The sequence below is a fragment of the Lissotriton vulgaris genome, chromosome 10 (assembly GCF_964263255.1).
Source record: "Lissotriton vulgaris chromosome 10, aLisVul1.2, whole genome shotgun sequence".
In the NCBI taxonomy this organism is placed as follows: domain Eukaryota; kingdom Metazoa; phylum Chordata; class Amphibia; order Caudata; family Salamandridae; genus Lissotriton; species Lissotriton vulgaris.
Genome location: NC_141698.1, coordinates 283,576,789 through 283,593,474, shown reverse-complemented (window position 1 = coordinate 283,593,474; position 16,686 = coordinate 283,576,789). Strand labels below are relative to the sequence as shown.

At 45.2% G+C, this 16,686-nt stretch overlaps 1 protein-coding gene across 29 annotated transcripts in view; it reads left to right on the top strand.

Annotated features, from left to right (window-relative positions):
• MAP4 (microtubule associated protein 4) overlaps positions 1-16,686 on the top strand; it is a 1,807,860-nt gene that overhangs the window by 285,817 nt on the left and 1,505,357 nt on the right. The window contains exon 1 of one of the 29 annotated variants that reach the window (XM_086941050.1): positions 15,272-15,431. The exons of 25 other annotated variants lie outside the window; for them this stretch is intronic. The gene's annotated coding sequence lies outside the window, so the exon portion shown is untranslated. Of the gene's footprint in view, positions 1-15,271; positions 15,432-16,686 lie in introns of those variants that run through there. 3 more of the 29 variants (XM_086941046.1, XM_086941048.1, XM_086941026.1) reach the window with 3 other exon arrangements.

Below are 16,686 nucleotides of genomic sequence, written 5' to 3'. Positions count from 1 at the left end.
AAATGCCAAAATAATGAGGTAATCAATACCAACACAAAAAGTGCTGCATAATTATTATTTATTTGCTGCAATTTAGTCAACCCTGAAGCATAATTTGGTCCTCTCCTGCTGCATAGTTCCAGTTGCCCTGCTGATAATCTTCATTACTCCGATTGCACATTCCTCATTAAATCACTTACATTACTCTACATCTGACCAGTTAAACTACCAGTCGAGCGAGGCAAGTATGAAACCTCTGCAGCCTAATCTGCTCCAATACAACCATTCGTTCGATCCGGGTTAAAGAAATTTAGTTTTGTAAAGATCTTAATTGGGCCAAAGGACTTGTAATAGAATTTCCAGCGATGCCGCCAATATATTAATTAGTGGCTAGTTTAAACCATGAAACCCCCTCTTTTTGGTCACATAATGTTGACAAGATTCGGGACTTGTACGTATACCTCAAATGACGGTGGGTGGGGAGTTACCAAGCGTCTACCACCTGCTGTAAAAAGGTCTGTAATGACTGTTACACCTGTCAGACATGCAAGCAGCTATAGTTGTGGACAGTATGAGATGAAACTTTAAACAAGAGAAGGGACGTTGGGAGATTAAGCAGCTAAAACTATGGCTAATCCGAGCTGGAGGGTGCATGGTTGTGTTCGTATCCGCGTGTAGTTGAGAGGGCAGGGCTGGAGGAGCGGCGGGCGCTGACAGACTTGCACTGAGCCCTGGCCGCTCAGTCAACAGGGCTCTTCTCGAGGAGGCAGGTAGCGCCTTGTTTGCCTCCAGCGCCTACCCGGCGCCTTCTTAACCAATTTAATCTGTTTGCTTTAGGAGGGGGCGAGCAGAACCGCAGCGGCAGTCTAGTGGAGGGGTCTCGCATAGGGTTGACAACACAGTGACAACATAGGAACAGCAAAATCAGCCACGTGGAGCAGCCCAAGGGGACTTCCTGGAACACATCCTGATCTGCGAGGGACCTGGAGGAGGAGGGGGGGAGGGGCTGCCCTAGAGAAGGGCGAGAAAGATCCGGGCTGGGGTGAGAAAGGCGCTGCGCGGATCACACACTGACGGAAAAGTTTATCGTATGCAGAAGAGCAAGCAGGGGGCAGCACCGCTGCAGGAGACGCGCAGCAGAGCGGCCGGGCACCGGGAGCAGCAGAGCCGGGGGAAGGAGCGGACTGTAATCCGGAAGAGCCGAGGGGCGGAGGAGGGAGCGAGGCTGCGAGCCGGGGGGAGCGAGTGGGGCCGAGGGCAGGCAGCGGACGATGCGGCTGAAGGTGGGCTTCCTCCTGTGCAGTGTGCTGGTGATCGGCACGTTCCTGGGGCTGGTGCTGCTCTGGGCTTCCATGTCCCCCAAGGTGACGGACGAGGCCGGGGCCCCTGTGGCCGGAGTGCGGGTGAGTGCAGCATGGCGACGCCGCGAAGGGGGCTCTGGGAAACCGGATCTCGGACCGCCGGGCGCGGGGATGCCGGCCTTGTTTCCGGGGATAAAGGGGGTTGTGATGGGGTAGGGCTTGGTTGAGGGTGTCCGTGTCTACGCTGTGCTCAAAGGGTGCTGTGTGTGTGTACCCGGCTGTGCGGGGCCTGAGCTTTGTGACAAACGGCGGTGCTTCCGCCGTCCGGGGTTACTATGGAGACCAAACAAGAGTCAGCGGGGACGGGTGTGAGGGCACGAAGGAGTGCGGGCCGGGGAGTGATTGTGATGCCGGGGGACGGTGGTTAACTGTGGGATGCAGGGCAAAGATTCTCGGCAGTTGTATAATGGTTGGGAGAAAAGGTTGACGTTATCAAGGCAAAGGTGATGAATGTGAAACAAGCAAGACGGAGGGAAGAGAGGGGAGGGGGGAGGAGAAATGCGACACGGCGCGAGGGGAGGGGGGAGGAGAAATGCGACACGGCGGGAGGGGGAGGGGGCGGAACGGGGGCGGAGAGGGGAGAGAGAGAGTAGGCAAGGGTAAACAAACACGGACGTGCACGCGCCCGTGACTTTTAAGGTCAATGCGCATGCGCATAAGCTTAATGCGCATGCGCATTGACCTTAAAAGTCACGGGCACTGCAAGGAATCGCCACGATTCCTTGCAGTTAGATAAAGAGTGGATGAGCCCCTATAGTCTCGCTTGCTCGATGCGCATGCGCATCGACAGGCGAGACCTAAAAAGGGGAATGGATGTCGGAAGAAATCACCCAGACCTGGACTGCAGACCACACTAGCCACCACCTCCACGCTTCTGTACCTATGGAGCAATACACACAATTACTTCTAGGTCCAGATACAAACTTAATCACCACCCTCCCTTTCCATAACCACACTTTACCATGTAAAACACATAACCAAGCAGCCCACAACAAGGAGGACTGCCTACAGTAAACGCAGTAAGTGCAGGATAGCATTGAAACGCGTCGGCCAACAAGAGAGAATGACGGAAAGCAGGACATCCACATGCAATAAATGAAGTTTTTATCAACTTTCTGCTGGTGTGTGCTTTCTTTGCTGCAGAGCCATTGGATGAAAATATATAAATATATACTTGCTCCTGTTGCACCTTACTCACGCACTCGTACACGGGTGCTGCCTGTGGGAGGTGCTACCGCAATATATCGCGCTCCTTGTCCCCTTCTTTGTTGCCAAAAGAGACACAGCACTCGCGGAGGAAAGTCTAAGATTTTATTTAGACTTTCAAACGCACCAGACGCGTTTCGGCATAGTCATTCCTCTGTGGTACGAGGGCGTGCCGGACGCGGCCATTATTTTATTACGTTTACCTTGTGATCACATTTACAAATAATAAACATCAACATAGGACTAGTGCAACCATGTATAAACGTGCATAATCGCGAGCGCCATTTTGTAGTGGTGCCTAATACATATACATCACAATGCCATTTGATACTATTATTAATATCATCAATATAATTCATATCCATATCTTAATATTGTGTAAAAGTTCATTGCTTAATCTCGCCCTATATGGGCTAACTTCTACTAATTCATTAAGCCTTGTATGGGCTACTTTGTGCATTTGTCCTCACCAAAATAATTATAATATACAAAAACGTGCATTCCCCAAACTGTATAAAATTACATTTTTCTCATTTTTCCATTTCCTTTGAATATTTTGTTTGATTTTCCACACTAGTAATCTCATAATTCTACTCAGCAAATAAAGTGCAATGTTACTCTTCGAAACCCTCAACCAATTATACCATCTTATGTAGTGCAATTTGTTTCAGTGACAGTATGTGCGCCTATAATTACCTAGTGAGTAGCTATTACATGCAGAATGTATCACTTTAATGGATGAAGAGCCCTTTATACTAAGTGTACTGCAAGTTCCTCATGACTATTCAAGCCTTCCGGTGTCTTGGTACAAAAGGTCTATTATGTACCTAGATTCTAATCTACGTAATCTCATCAATCTATCTCCTCCCCTTACGCTCATGGGAACATGATCTAAAGCAAAATATGACATTACCTCATTATTGCTTTCGTGATACTTCTGAAAGTGTCTAGCTAATGGATAGTTTGCATCCCCTTTATTAATGGCGCGTAAATGTTCTAGTATGCAAATTTTTGTTTGGTGAATAGTGCTACCAATATACCTCAGTCTGCAGGGAAAGACTAAACAATATTCGGTATAACGTGTTGTGCAGGTCAGGAACTTCTTGATTTTTCTTATATTGTCTCCCACTTTTATGTTATGATCTTCTTACTATTTTTGCAGGCTTTGCACCTGCCCCACAGGTAAAAACTCGGCGGGGGGGTCACCAAATGGTTTTGACAGTGGTCGTAATACATGACTCTTCGTCAGTGTGTCTTTCAACGCTCTTGCATGTCTAAATGTTACCATCGGGCGAGTGGATAGATCGGTTCCAATTACTGGATCCGTTTTAAGCAGATTCCAATTTTTTCTAAGGATCATATGGAGTATATCTGTTCCCCTAGAGTAGGTCGTTCTCATCCTGAATGTGTTTGCATTCACTGCCTTTGCTGTATCTTTATCTTTTAGCAAATCCACTCTGGATATATTCTGTACTTTATCCAGGGCCATCTTAAAGGCTTTGCTTCCATAACCCCTGGCTTTAAATCTGGCTATGATGTCTTTTGCATTGCTTTTGAAAGCTTCCTCTGTGGTGCAATTTCTTTTAATCCTTAGTAACTCCCCATAGGGGATACTTTGGATTAATCTGGGGGGATGACTACTTGTTGAATGTAATATTGAGTTCCCGGCCGTGGGTTTACGGTACAGTCTAGTGTTCAATTTCCCATCTCTCACTATAACTTCCAAGTCCAAAAAATTCACATTAGTACAGCTCACTTCTGCAGTGAACCTCAAATTGTACTCATTTTCATTTAGTTTCTCTACATATTTGGTTGCGGAGTCCATCGATCCCCTCCAAACCAGGAAGAGATCATCAATATACCTATACCAGGCTACGATGTTCTGTGTCCATTCCCAATTAGTATTGGCCCAGGCCACCCACTCCACCCACCATCCTACGAAAAGGTTCGCAAAACTTGGGGAGTAACATGTGCCCATAGCCTCCCCAGTTAGTTGCTGGTAGTACTGATCCTCGTATAGGAAAATGTTGTTTTCTAAACTAAAAGACAATAACTCTAGCAACATCTTGTTATGCTCAGAGAATTTTGCTGATCTTGTCGCCAAGAAACTTTCTATAGCTATTAAACCTTCCACATGGCCTATGTTTGTATATAGGCTAGCTATATCCATCACTAGCATACAATCCCCTTCTCTCCACACCACATTTTCTATGTGTGCTAAAAAGTCCTTGGTGTCCCTGATGTAGCGGAGTAGAGTTTTAACAAAATCAGTTAAGAAATAGTCAATATACACAGACAAGTGTTCTAATAGACTTCCTTGTACACTCACGATTGGACGTCCCAGGGGTTTCCCATTGTTCTTAGTACTTTTGGCAAGTGATAAAAACTTGGCTTTATAGGGTTCACACATCTCAGGTATAGATATTCTTCTGTTTCCAGTAACCCTTTATCATAGAATTTGCGAAGCAACTGATGGCAATCCGTAATGCTTTTTAAATATACCTGTTTACTTATTTTTTTATAGCAGTTAGTATCTGATAATTGTCTCTCTGCTTCGTTATTGTATGCTTTGTAAGTCTGTAGTACAACGTTTCCTCCCTTATCAGACAGTTTTACAATAATGCTGGTATCTTCTTGAATATTTTTAATTGCCTCCCAATGTTTCATAGACAAATTATTCTTTTTGTTTCCAGTTACATACCCATCCTGTTTCCTCCATTTCAACAATTCTTTTGTTACTGTTTCCATAAACACATCAATATTGTCATTCGGCATCTGTGGAATGAAGGTGGACGCAGGTCTAAAAGGACTGTCTCCTCCTGTTTGTTCTATGTACTTATTCATTGAAGTGTTTCCTCTCTCTTGGCTCGCACATTCCACTTCCAACATGTTCAGATCTTGTAGAGCCGGTAAATCCTTAACTTGCAAAGTATCCATTGCATTAGGAGTTAGTATTTTTTTAGTCGGTTTCTTGGGACGCAATTTGTAAAATTTGTGCAGCTTTAACTTGCGTGAGAATTTAAATAAGTCGATTTTAGTCTGTGTGTATTCTAGTTTTTTATCCGGGCAGAATGAAAGCCCCAACTTCAGTACATGTTCCTCTTCCTTTGTCAATCTTTGAGTCAGATTAATTATTGTTAAATTGTTCTCAGGGCATTCCAGTCTTCGTCGTTTGTTGTATCTTTTGCTCCTGCTTCTAGTTAGTGGTGGCGAAAAGTTGCTTTTTGCGCCATTCCCCCCCCTCCGCGTTGGTCGTTTCTTTGTTGGTCCGGGGGTTTGCCTCTTCCCCCTTTCTGTCTTGTTTGTCTGAGAATCTCGAACTCCTCGTGAAAAGGAAGTTTATGCGTTTTCTGAGCCCAAAAGGTATTAATTTTACGTCTTGCCTGTTCCGTCTCTGACAGTTCTGTTTCTGTCGTGTCACCTTGTTCACTGCCTTGGGTTTTGCCACTTTTGGTTACCAAAGCCTGAATTGGGGCATCGTATCTTTTCGCAAAAGTTAGGACTCTCCCCATTTCATAATCCCGTTCGTCTCGCTCGTATTTCTCCTGTTTCCTTTGTCTGATTTTGTCCTCATATGTTTTTAGCCTTTTGCCCATTGCCAAGCGATATTCATCCTGTTTGCTTTTATCATCATTTGCTGAGATTTCTTTTTCTAGTTCCGCAATGTCATTCCGCGCCTTTTCATGATCGCTCCACGCAAATGTTATCAAAATCTTTAGCATTCCTTGACATGAGACCGCTGTAAACTCCTAGCATTCTTCCAACAGTAAGGGGTCCGGGTTCTCATATGCCGGGATCGTGTAAATACGCAATCCTCTCGGAACTCTATTTACTTCCACATAGTTTTGTAACGAGGTGGCTTCCCACCATTTTCTTACTTCTCGTTCGAACAATCTTTTTAGGCTATTAAATTGTTTTGCTAATATGGATACTGTTTTAGTTTCACCCACCTTCTTGGTACTGCCGTTTTGTGATCTTTTCTTGAAGGCATTTTGGGCCGCTTCCTGGCGATCCGTTTCACTATACATATTTATGCCCCACTTTCAGCGTTCACCGGGAATTCCAAGACCTTCCGGTTATCCCCTCGTGTTGTCGTTTAAACTTTTCTTCGTTGGTTTTACAGCTCGCTTGCAGTCAGCGTCTGCTTTCTGTTTGCCTCCTTCATGGCTCCATGGCGCTTAAACGACGGTGCGTTAAAGAATATCTTCTCGCTCCTGTTGCACCTTACTCACGCACTCGTACACGGGTGCTGCCTGCGGGAGGTGCTACCACAATATATTGCGCTTCTTGTCCCCTTCTTTGTTGACAAAAGAGACACAGCACTCACAGGGGGAAAGTCGAAGATTTTGTTTAGACTTTCAAACGCACCACACGCGTTTCGGCATACGCCTTCCTCTGTGGTACGAGGGCGTGCCGGACGCGGCCATTATTTTATTAAGTTTACCTTGTGATCACATTTACAAATAATAAACATCAACATAGGACTAGTGCAACCATGTATAAACACGCATAATCGCGAGCGCCATTTTGTAGCGGTGCCTAATACATACACTTCACAATGCCATTCGATACTATTATTATCATCAATAGAATTCATATCCATATCTTAATATTGTGTAAAAGTGCATTGCTTAATTATGAATGAATTAGTAGAAGTTAGCCCATATAGGGCGAGATTAAGATATATATATATATATATATATCAACCACAACGAGGTGCCTGTCATGGAAAGAGACCCACAGACCAGATGAGTATTCGCCGTATTCTTTATTCAAAGCAACAGCAAGAGAAAGTGCACAGCGGCAGCAAAATGTCCAGCCGACGCGTTTCGTGCTCGCGCACTTCTTCAAAGGCTTTGGCTTGCTGTGGCAGTGAGAAGGCATTTTCCAACACCACATAAGTAGCGATAAAGTCTCGCCCAGGTGGGCGTGGCCGCCCCGCGGCCTGATGGTAGCTGTAGTGCTGGTGTTTCTTTTGTAAGCTGCCTGATTGCTGCAACAGTTTTGATTTTACCCCAGTGGGTTTGCGCCTCCAAGCACCTCTGTCGCTGTTGTCTGTAACCTTCAAACAAAAGGCTCTGATCTCCATGTTCGGGGGGCCATATGACACCTCCAAATGGCGGGCTGCACGCAACCCCAGGGTCCTTTCCGCGGCTCAGGCAAGCCGCAACTAATCAACCACAACGAGGTGCCTGTCATGGAAAGAGACCCACAGACCAGATGAGTATTCGCCGTATTCTTTATTCGAAGCAACAGCAAGAGAAAATGCACAGCGGCAGCAAAATGTCCAGCCGACGCGTTTCGTGCTCGCGCACTTCTTCAAAGGCTTTGGCTTGCTGTGGCAGTGAGAAGGCATTTTCCAACACCACATAAGTAGCGATAAAGTCTCGCCCAGGTGGGCGTGGCCGCCCCGCGGCCTGATGGTAGCTGTAGTGCTGGTGTTTCTTTTGTAAGCTGCCTGATTGCTGCAACAGTTTTGATTTTACCCCAGTGGGTTTGCGCCTCCAAGCACCTCTGTCGCTGTTGTCTGTAACCTTCAAACAAAAGGCTCTGATCTCCATGTTCGGCCATATGACACCTCCAAATGGCGGGCTGCACGCAACCCCACGGTCCTTTCCGCGGCTCAGGCAAGCCGCAACTAATCAACCACAACGAGGTGCCTGTCATGGAAAGAGACCCACAGACCAGATGAGTATTCGCCGTATTCTTTATTCGAAGCAACAGCAAGAGAAAATGCACAGCGGCAGCAAAATGTCCAGCCGACGCGTTTCGTGCTCGCGCACTTCTTCAAAGGCTTTGGCTTGCTGTGGCAGTGAGAAGGCATTTTCCAACACCACATAAGTAGCGATAAAGTCTCGCCCAGGTGGGCGTGGCCGCCCCGCGGCCTGATGGTAGCTGTAGTGCTGGTGTTTCTTTTGTAAGCTGCCTGATTGCTGCAACAGTTTTGATTTTACCCCAGTGGGTTTGCGCCTCCAAGCACCTCTGTCGCTGTTGTCTGTAACCTTCAAACAAAAGGCTCTGATCTCCATGTTCGGGGGGCCATATGACACCTCCAAATGGCGGGCTGCACGCAACCCCAGGGTCCTTTCCGCGGCTCAGGCAAGCCGCAACTAATCAACCACAACGAGGTGCCTGTCATGGAAAGAGACCCACAGACCAGATGAGTATTCGCCGTATTCTTTATTCGAAGCAACAGCAAGAGAAAATGCACAGCGGCAGCAAAATGTCCAGCCGACGCGTTTCGTGCTCGCGCACTTCTTCAAAGGCTTTGGCTTGCTGTGGCAGTGAGAAGGCATTTTCCAACACCACATAAGTAGCGATAAAGTCTCGCCCAGGTGGGCGTGGCCGCCCCGCGGCCTGATGGTAGCTGTAGTGCTGGTGTTTCTTTTGTAAGCTGCCTGATTGCTGCAACAGTTTTGATTTTACCCCAGTGGGTTTGCGCCTCCAAGCACCTCTGTCGCTGTTGTCTGTAACCTTCAAACAAAAGGCTCTGATCTCCATGTTCGGGGGGCCATATGACACCTCCAAATGGCGGGCTGCACGCAACCCCAGGGTCCTTTCCGCGGCTCAGGCAAGCCGCAACTAATCAACCACACGAAACGCGTCGGGCTGGTTATCTGAACGCGAAGCAGCGCTTTGATCCTCTGTCACAACCAACCTCCAATAAAGATGTTTTGAGCTGAATCCTTACCTGCTTGTGGGCCCTTCTTCAACAGGCAACTTTGTGTTCTGGATGTTTAAGCGGCTGGCCTGAGTCGCAGAAGGAGCCCTGCTGGTTTTCCAGTCCTGCAGCAGCGTTTAACTACGAGGCAGCGTGGGTAGCAGGAGCCAATTTTTGGAGGTGCAAAGGTGATGTGCGAAGGCTCAGCGTGGCGGAGCGAACCACTGGGCATTTCATTGGACAATATTTCATGGTGAGAGGCACGGAGACCCACTCGGGTAAAACTTTGGAACCACGAAGACCACAATGCTCCGTGAGGAGCTACGCCCACAAGGGCGGTGACTGCAAATTGACAATGTGGTTTTAAGAAACGACTGTTGCCTCACACCTGACAACCGGCAGCCCATGATTAAGTGCTCACGCACGAAACGCGTCGGGCTGGTTATCTGAACGCGAAGCAGCGCTTTGATCCTCTGTCACAACCAACCTCCAATAAAGATGTTTTGAGCTGAATCCTTACCTGCTTGTGGGCCCTTCTTCAACAGGCAACTTTGTGTTCTGGATATATATATATATATATATATATATATATATATATATATATATATATATATATATATATATTACACCAAAACCCAACATAGGAAGCTGGCTTCTGTATATACTATACCAAAGTAAGGTATGGTGTGCACAGTCTGTTGAATTCCCCAGAGGTGCTAGTAGATAATAATAAAATCTCTATTTGTGGTAGTGTGGTCGAGTAGTTTGGCTAATCAGTGGGCTGTATAAGCATCTATTTTAATCACTAAAGCAAGAAATGATGTCACACACTCAAAGACTGAATCCAGACCAATTGTTTGTATAAAAAGGTATTACTTTATTATTTTAAAACCAAGAGGAACTCATTACTATTCTTGAAACTTACTTACCTGCAAAAAATACTTTTCAAGATGCAGTAGTAATTGTTTTGCAAGGCACTAAAAATGCTTTACAGTACTAGAAATGTTTTGGGATTGTCAAAACGCATCCATTCATATTTAAAGCATGCACGCACCTACAGTATGAGACAACCCAATGCTGTGTCATAGTGCTTATTATTTTTATTTTATTTCCTTCGTGTTGTACAGCAATTGTTTTGATACTGTACAACATGAAGAAATGACATTGGCAGAGCCAATAGGTCTCTCAGGCGAGCCCTATTGGCTTTTCCAATACTTGTTCTAAATTGGTTTGGAATGTTTCTCGTATTTTCACTGTATTATTGTTTTGAAGTGCTGCATAAATACTTAAACATTGCCTCTAAGTTAAGCCTGAACGCTTTGTCCCAAGCTACAAGAGGGTCAATCTCCTTGCTGCAATCCGCCACCCCCACCCATGCTGAGCCTTTTTTGGCTATTTGGCGGTAGTTTGCCTTAGGCCTCCATAACCTTTTGTTCACAAGTTATCTGCGCCAGATTTGCATCCTTTTTCTCCAACATCGAAAGGCACCCAGGGTTAGTGGATTCTTCTTGAGACTGAGAAATTAGCCAAAATACTGTAAAATGTTGGGGTTGTGGGGAAAATGGGCAAAAAGTGCAGCAGAAGAAAGCTTCTATTTTTCGTTTCTTGCTGGTAAATGACATCCACCAAGAGTTTGCAGTGTTAATATCACCATCTTCCCAGCTTTCAGGGACAGGTAGACTTGAATCAGAAATACATATTTTTCAACACAGTTTTGGCATTTTACTGGGACATAGCTCATTTGTCCTATTTTTTGTGTTTTCAACCTTCTTCCAGTTAATGGTGGAAACCAGTGTGAAACCCATGGTGGATCATGGGAATCTATAAAAGGGGTCCTTTCTGTAGATCATTCAAGGTTTCTCTATAAAAAGTAGCAGTTGAAATAAAACAATATTGAAATTGAGTTGAAAAGCACACATTTGTGTCTACATTTTCATCTGTATCTAATTGCTATGGCAGATTTTCAAAAGCAATATACCGTTAGATCCTTCTGTTTGTGGGGGTAAATAAGGCTTTTAGGTGCTCCAAGAACCAGAGGTACACAACCAATAACCGAGCTGAACCTTATGATTTTTCATTGTGTATGAGTGTATAGAAATTAACATGATAAATTATAAAGAATGGAAAGAGGGTATGAAGGAAAACTCTTTCTGAAATGTACACCTGATACTGAGTTTAGGAGCAGTGGTTGTACATCTCTGAATTTATGTGTATCCTTACAGGCATGTGTTTGAAGGCAGTTTGTAAAATGTCTTCTATGTTACACGCTTGCTTACATTTGAAAGGCACAAATTTTGAGATTTTCGAAATGGTAATAGCAAATGTTCTGCTATTCTGTATTCCCACATGTCTCCTGTTAAAAAATGGTACTCCACTTGTTTGTCTGGGCTGTGTGCTGCTTTACCGGCCGAGATTCGCCAGCCGGACGGACGTAGGTTAAGAGGCCCCCCCAGCTCGTGATGAAGGCTTCTTATTGATCACGCAGGTCCTACTGAAGCAGCCCAGGGACGACTATCTACAACGACTGTGGGGCGGAGAACAACACAGGAACTCTTCCTGGTTCCAGATCCTGACCCCACAGGTTGTATCGATTTAACCCGCAGCCCATTATGGGCTTCTCTTCAAGTTTATGAGCACTTTCTTTGGTCCTGATGAATTGCCTTGATGGCACGAAACATGTCGACCAGATCACTTGTTGAGGGTTGAATGGGCTTCCCACACATAGGTTGGCTGAAATCCCATACCCCTCTTAGTTTTAATAAAGTAGGTAGCTACAGGAATACAATACCCAGGGTAGACTACACTAACTTTTTTTAGAATCACCACATGTCACGCTCACTACTTCACGATTAGGGCCCCTCACACCCACTCAAACATCGGCTTTGGAATAAAAGATCTCCGATAAAAGTGCAGCACTAAGTGCCGCCCGTCAGGCATTGCAGTGCCGGCTTGACGCAGGAGCAGGAAGCCAATGATGACACGAAGCGACCGGTTGGGAATGCGACAGTAGTCATAGAACCAACCTGTTGTGTGAGGTTTCCCTAAATTCCGAAAAGGGACAATCACCCCTGACTTCCAGATACAACCCCCCCTTTTAAAGAGAGGTAGCTAGTCCACTCTCCTTAACACAGTCAATACCCCCAGGGGAACTTTGTGCAATCAGTTGGGTAATCACATTACGAATTACAGAAATCCCAGGGACTGCAGGGGTGCAAAGTCACTTGAGAGAATACTCACCGCTACCCTCTACAGCAGCCATAAAAACCCAGACTGAAAATTCAGTTTTACTGCTGGAATGCTGAAACAGCTGATTTCTCTCACTTGAAATGTATGTAAAATGTCATCCATTGCTAGTGTTGTGATGCTAGTGGAGGTGCAGATACACATAACGTACCAGAACATGGAAGAATTGCAGGGCTATGCTGTAGCCGAGTCAAACTGGTTGTAATCAGTTTAGCACCTCTTCTTGATCTGGTAATGGGTTATGTGCTGGGCAGCAGATGGCTCGAATCCAGGACGACCCACTGCATATGCCTCACTTTAAGGACCTTTTGTCAAGATTGTGTCCTGACTAGGATTAGTTGAGTATCAAGCTCAGCACATCTTGAACTTTAAATCTGGCCACCACACCCAGCAACAATTAATCAAAATTAGGGAGTAGGGTAAATGGTCCATTCATCACCCCGGTAACAGTTATTTGATAATCAAAAAGAAGAATGGACACTTGTTACCACTTTAACCATTGGTTAAAAATTGGACACTCTCATAAACGCGGTGTTATTCGTGCGGTGTATGTTTTTCTTCCGCCCCTCACACGCGTTATGGCATTTATCATCGAGTGCACCAATGACGTGCTGTATGCCAAGCCTCAACCCGAGGCAACCTCTGGCATTAGTGGCAGTGTCCAGAGATAAGGGAAGGTGGAGCACCCAAAAAAAGGAGGTTAAGAAGCTAATACTACACCGGTGAAGATTTTATTAAAAAAGGGGGGGTGAAGTATTGCTAATAAAATAAATTGCGGTATAATAGGAGATCGAGTTATTGGGTCTCTTTATACCTTTTTGATAGCGTCAACATGTTTCTGCTCCATATCGCCCAGCCGGGTCTACGGAGCATTCGTCAGGACAGGTACACAATACAAACAACAATTAAAAAATTTACAAAATTTACTTGCACTATTTGTGTAGTAACGTTATATGTCAGATTCTCGCCTTTTCAGGAATTTGTCCAATGTATTTGCTGAGTAAAGCTTCAGTCAGGTGGCAACGGGACTCTCTGGTCCCAGACAGCGTGTGGGAAGTTCCCGGCGCTTGTGCTGTCTCTGCCCCCGCTGTCTGGGACCAGAGAGTCCCGTTGCCACCTGACTGAAGCTTTACTCAGCAAATACATTGGACAAATTCCTGAAAAGGCGAGAATCTGACATATAACGTTACTACACAAATAGTGCAAGTAAATTTTGTAAATTTTTTAATTGTTGTTTGTATTGTGTACCTGTCCTGACGAATGCTCCGTAGACCCGGCTGGGCGATATGGAGCAGAAACATGTTGACGCTATCAAAAAGGTATAAAGAGACCCAATAACTCGATCTCCTATTATACCGCAATTTATTTTATTAGCAATACTTCACCCCCCCTTTTTTAATAAAATCTTCACCGGTGTAGTATTAGCTTCTTAACCTCCTTTTTTTGGGTGCTCCACCTTCCCTTATCTCTGGACACTGCCACTAATGCCAGAGGTTGCCTCGGGTTGAGGCTTGGCATACAGCACGTCATTGGTGCACTCGATGATAAATGCCATAACGCGTGTGAGGGGCGGAAGAAAAACATACACCGCACGAATAACACCGCGTTTATGAGAGTGTCCAATTTTTAACCAATGGTTAAAGTGGTAACAAGTGTCCATTCTTCTTTTTGATTATCACACCACACCCAGCAGTCAATTGTGGGAAACCAAAGAACTCCCTGTGGTGTGGTTTCAGTGGTTGCTATAAGGTTAACCGAGATTTCAAAGTGTTCGACTTTTTCAGGCTTTGGGTCTATGTATGATGTCTAGTATTTAATCATAAAATGTCCTCCTGAGTACATCAATAACTATTTACATAAACACTTTGTAAGTGCCAAAAGTAAGTGCTATCGCTACTCTCTTAAACCTGCTCTATCGGCCTTAGATTGCTGAAATATTATGTTAAACCTGCAAGGTTTCAAACTTTTGCCTTGCAGGTTCAATTAAGCTACTTAAAGTGAGTGCTGAACTCACTGCACTGTTTTACCAAGATTGTACCCTTTGCCCTGCTGATGGCAGTGGGATGTCTGCAACATAAAAATGAATCAACTCAGCTACAACTTATGAATTGAACCTGTCCTCGAGTACAATCGGATCACTTCAGCAAATACAGAAACTATGGGTTATCCTACCATACTACCAGTCTTGATCGCTACCGTAACCCCCTAAGCAAGCTTACAAATCAGTCTGTATGGACAATTGAGGAGGTCGGAACAACTCAACTGTCATACATTTCCTTGTTGCCATTTTTTGGGTGCGGGGTTTGTAATGAAACAAATCCATAATTGCTCCAAAACCCATGGTGCTCTCTTTGACTTCCCCCACGGTGATTTCAGGCTCAAGACTCCACTTTTTCTGCCACCACCCCTAGTTTATGGGGTCACTCAGTGAATTAACTTTGCTAGTCCTGCATGATACATTTCACAGAGCAAAATCTCCTACGTTGTGGATCACCTTCATGTTCCCGTCCCCAAATGTGCTGTGTCACTCGTTCTCTCTGGGTTATTCCCGGAGCGTGTGTGTGCCAGGATTGCACTGGGCAGACATCCGGCCTCTTGAACGTCTGTTTTTCCCCCCGGCGACGGGCGCTGTAATGCATCTCCCCTTTCGCCGGCATGAGATGCTCACCTGCTTGCATCGATCAGAGGACAGACAGCAGCAGGCATGCTTCTGCGCGGGCCTGGAGCTGGAGGCCATTCGAAAAGGCTTAAAATACATTTGGACTCAGCAGGAATGTGCTCTCTAATGCACGGACGTTTTGACACTGGAAGCTGCTGTTGCAGTGCTGGAGAGGGGCACAGAAAACCGTGTACAACCCGGAATTAATGGCCCCAGTCCTTTGCTGGGCCTTGTGCGTTTACCCCAGTCCCTTCACACAGACATCGCGCTCTCAGACACCGAGGCGACCTCGAAAGGCCTTGGCCTGGACATCTGTGCACTGGTGAGGTGAAATGGGGATGGTGGGGGTCATGTTTCATTGGTCTGCATGTGTTCATCCATTCATTACGCTGAAATAATTCCCATTCCTTGGTTACAGTGCTTGACGTTGTGTGCAGTGTAAATAACATTGCTAACCCACAGCCCCGAATCTGGTTGGGAGGCAGTGCAGAAGTGCCAGGTCCTCAACAGGCCCAGTCAAACTTGAAAACGATGTGTTTGTTTTTATAATCTAATGCCCGGGGCATCGATCTCTCTGCCTAATCACTTCATTTGAATAACTCAAGAATAAGAGATGATGGATCTGTCCAGGAGGCAAACCGTTTTCTTTCATTGAAATTACAGCTGCAAGCCAGACTGTGAAAAGGGCGAGCAGAGTCGAAGGGTGAAATCCTGACATGGCCGCCCGTGGTTGAAATTGATCGGTTAGTTACAACGTCCACCAAATTTTGGTTGGATTTGGGAAATTAAGCAGATTGATGGAGTATTGGTGAGAGTTAATTTGCGTCAACATTTCTGAATTGATAGTTTATTCGCTGTGAACGAATTACGGCAAAGTATTTGGGCCAGGGAGATAAATATTTTAGTTAACAGTCAGTTGACGGAAGAGTGGTACAATATTTGGACTGTCGTGGCTGAAGCATGTGATGGACGGAAAATCACAAGTTTGAAAAACACAAAACGACCCAGTCTTCCAGGTTTGTTGAATGTGGTACCATTATTTACAGAACACTGTTATTAACAATGCTTCGAAACATCAGAATTGTGGTTTAAAGCTCTATATAAAAACATTGATTTTCTACAGTCAAAACGATTGTGTGTTTGAAAACATGAGGGGTAAAGCCTGGAACTGGCTGACAGCACATCCCTGGACTGTCAGCTTAAACTGATTCATTGATACTGGAAGGCTAGAGTTTCTGTAACTAGGGTTAACTTTGAATTAACTTCTGAACTGAAGGTGTTTGTTGACCCAATGCAGGGGTCCAAGTGGGGAAAAAAGTGGGGGAACTGTGGGTGGAGAATCATGGGGCGGGAATAACTTAAGATTGAATCAGTGGGCGTAGTCAGGGGTGTGGCTAGAAATAGCAAAACATACCAATTTTTTGTACGTTTAGCAATTCACTGACCAGTTACAGCTTATAACGTTACCTAATTAAAACAATGGATAAACATGTTTATTTGAGGTTTAATTCAGGAAAAAGCAAACAATCATAGGGAATACAGGTTTATGTAAAGCGTGTGAAATGTAAGCAGGGACA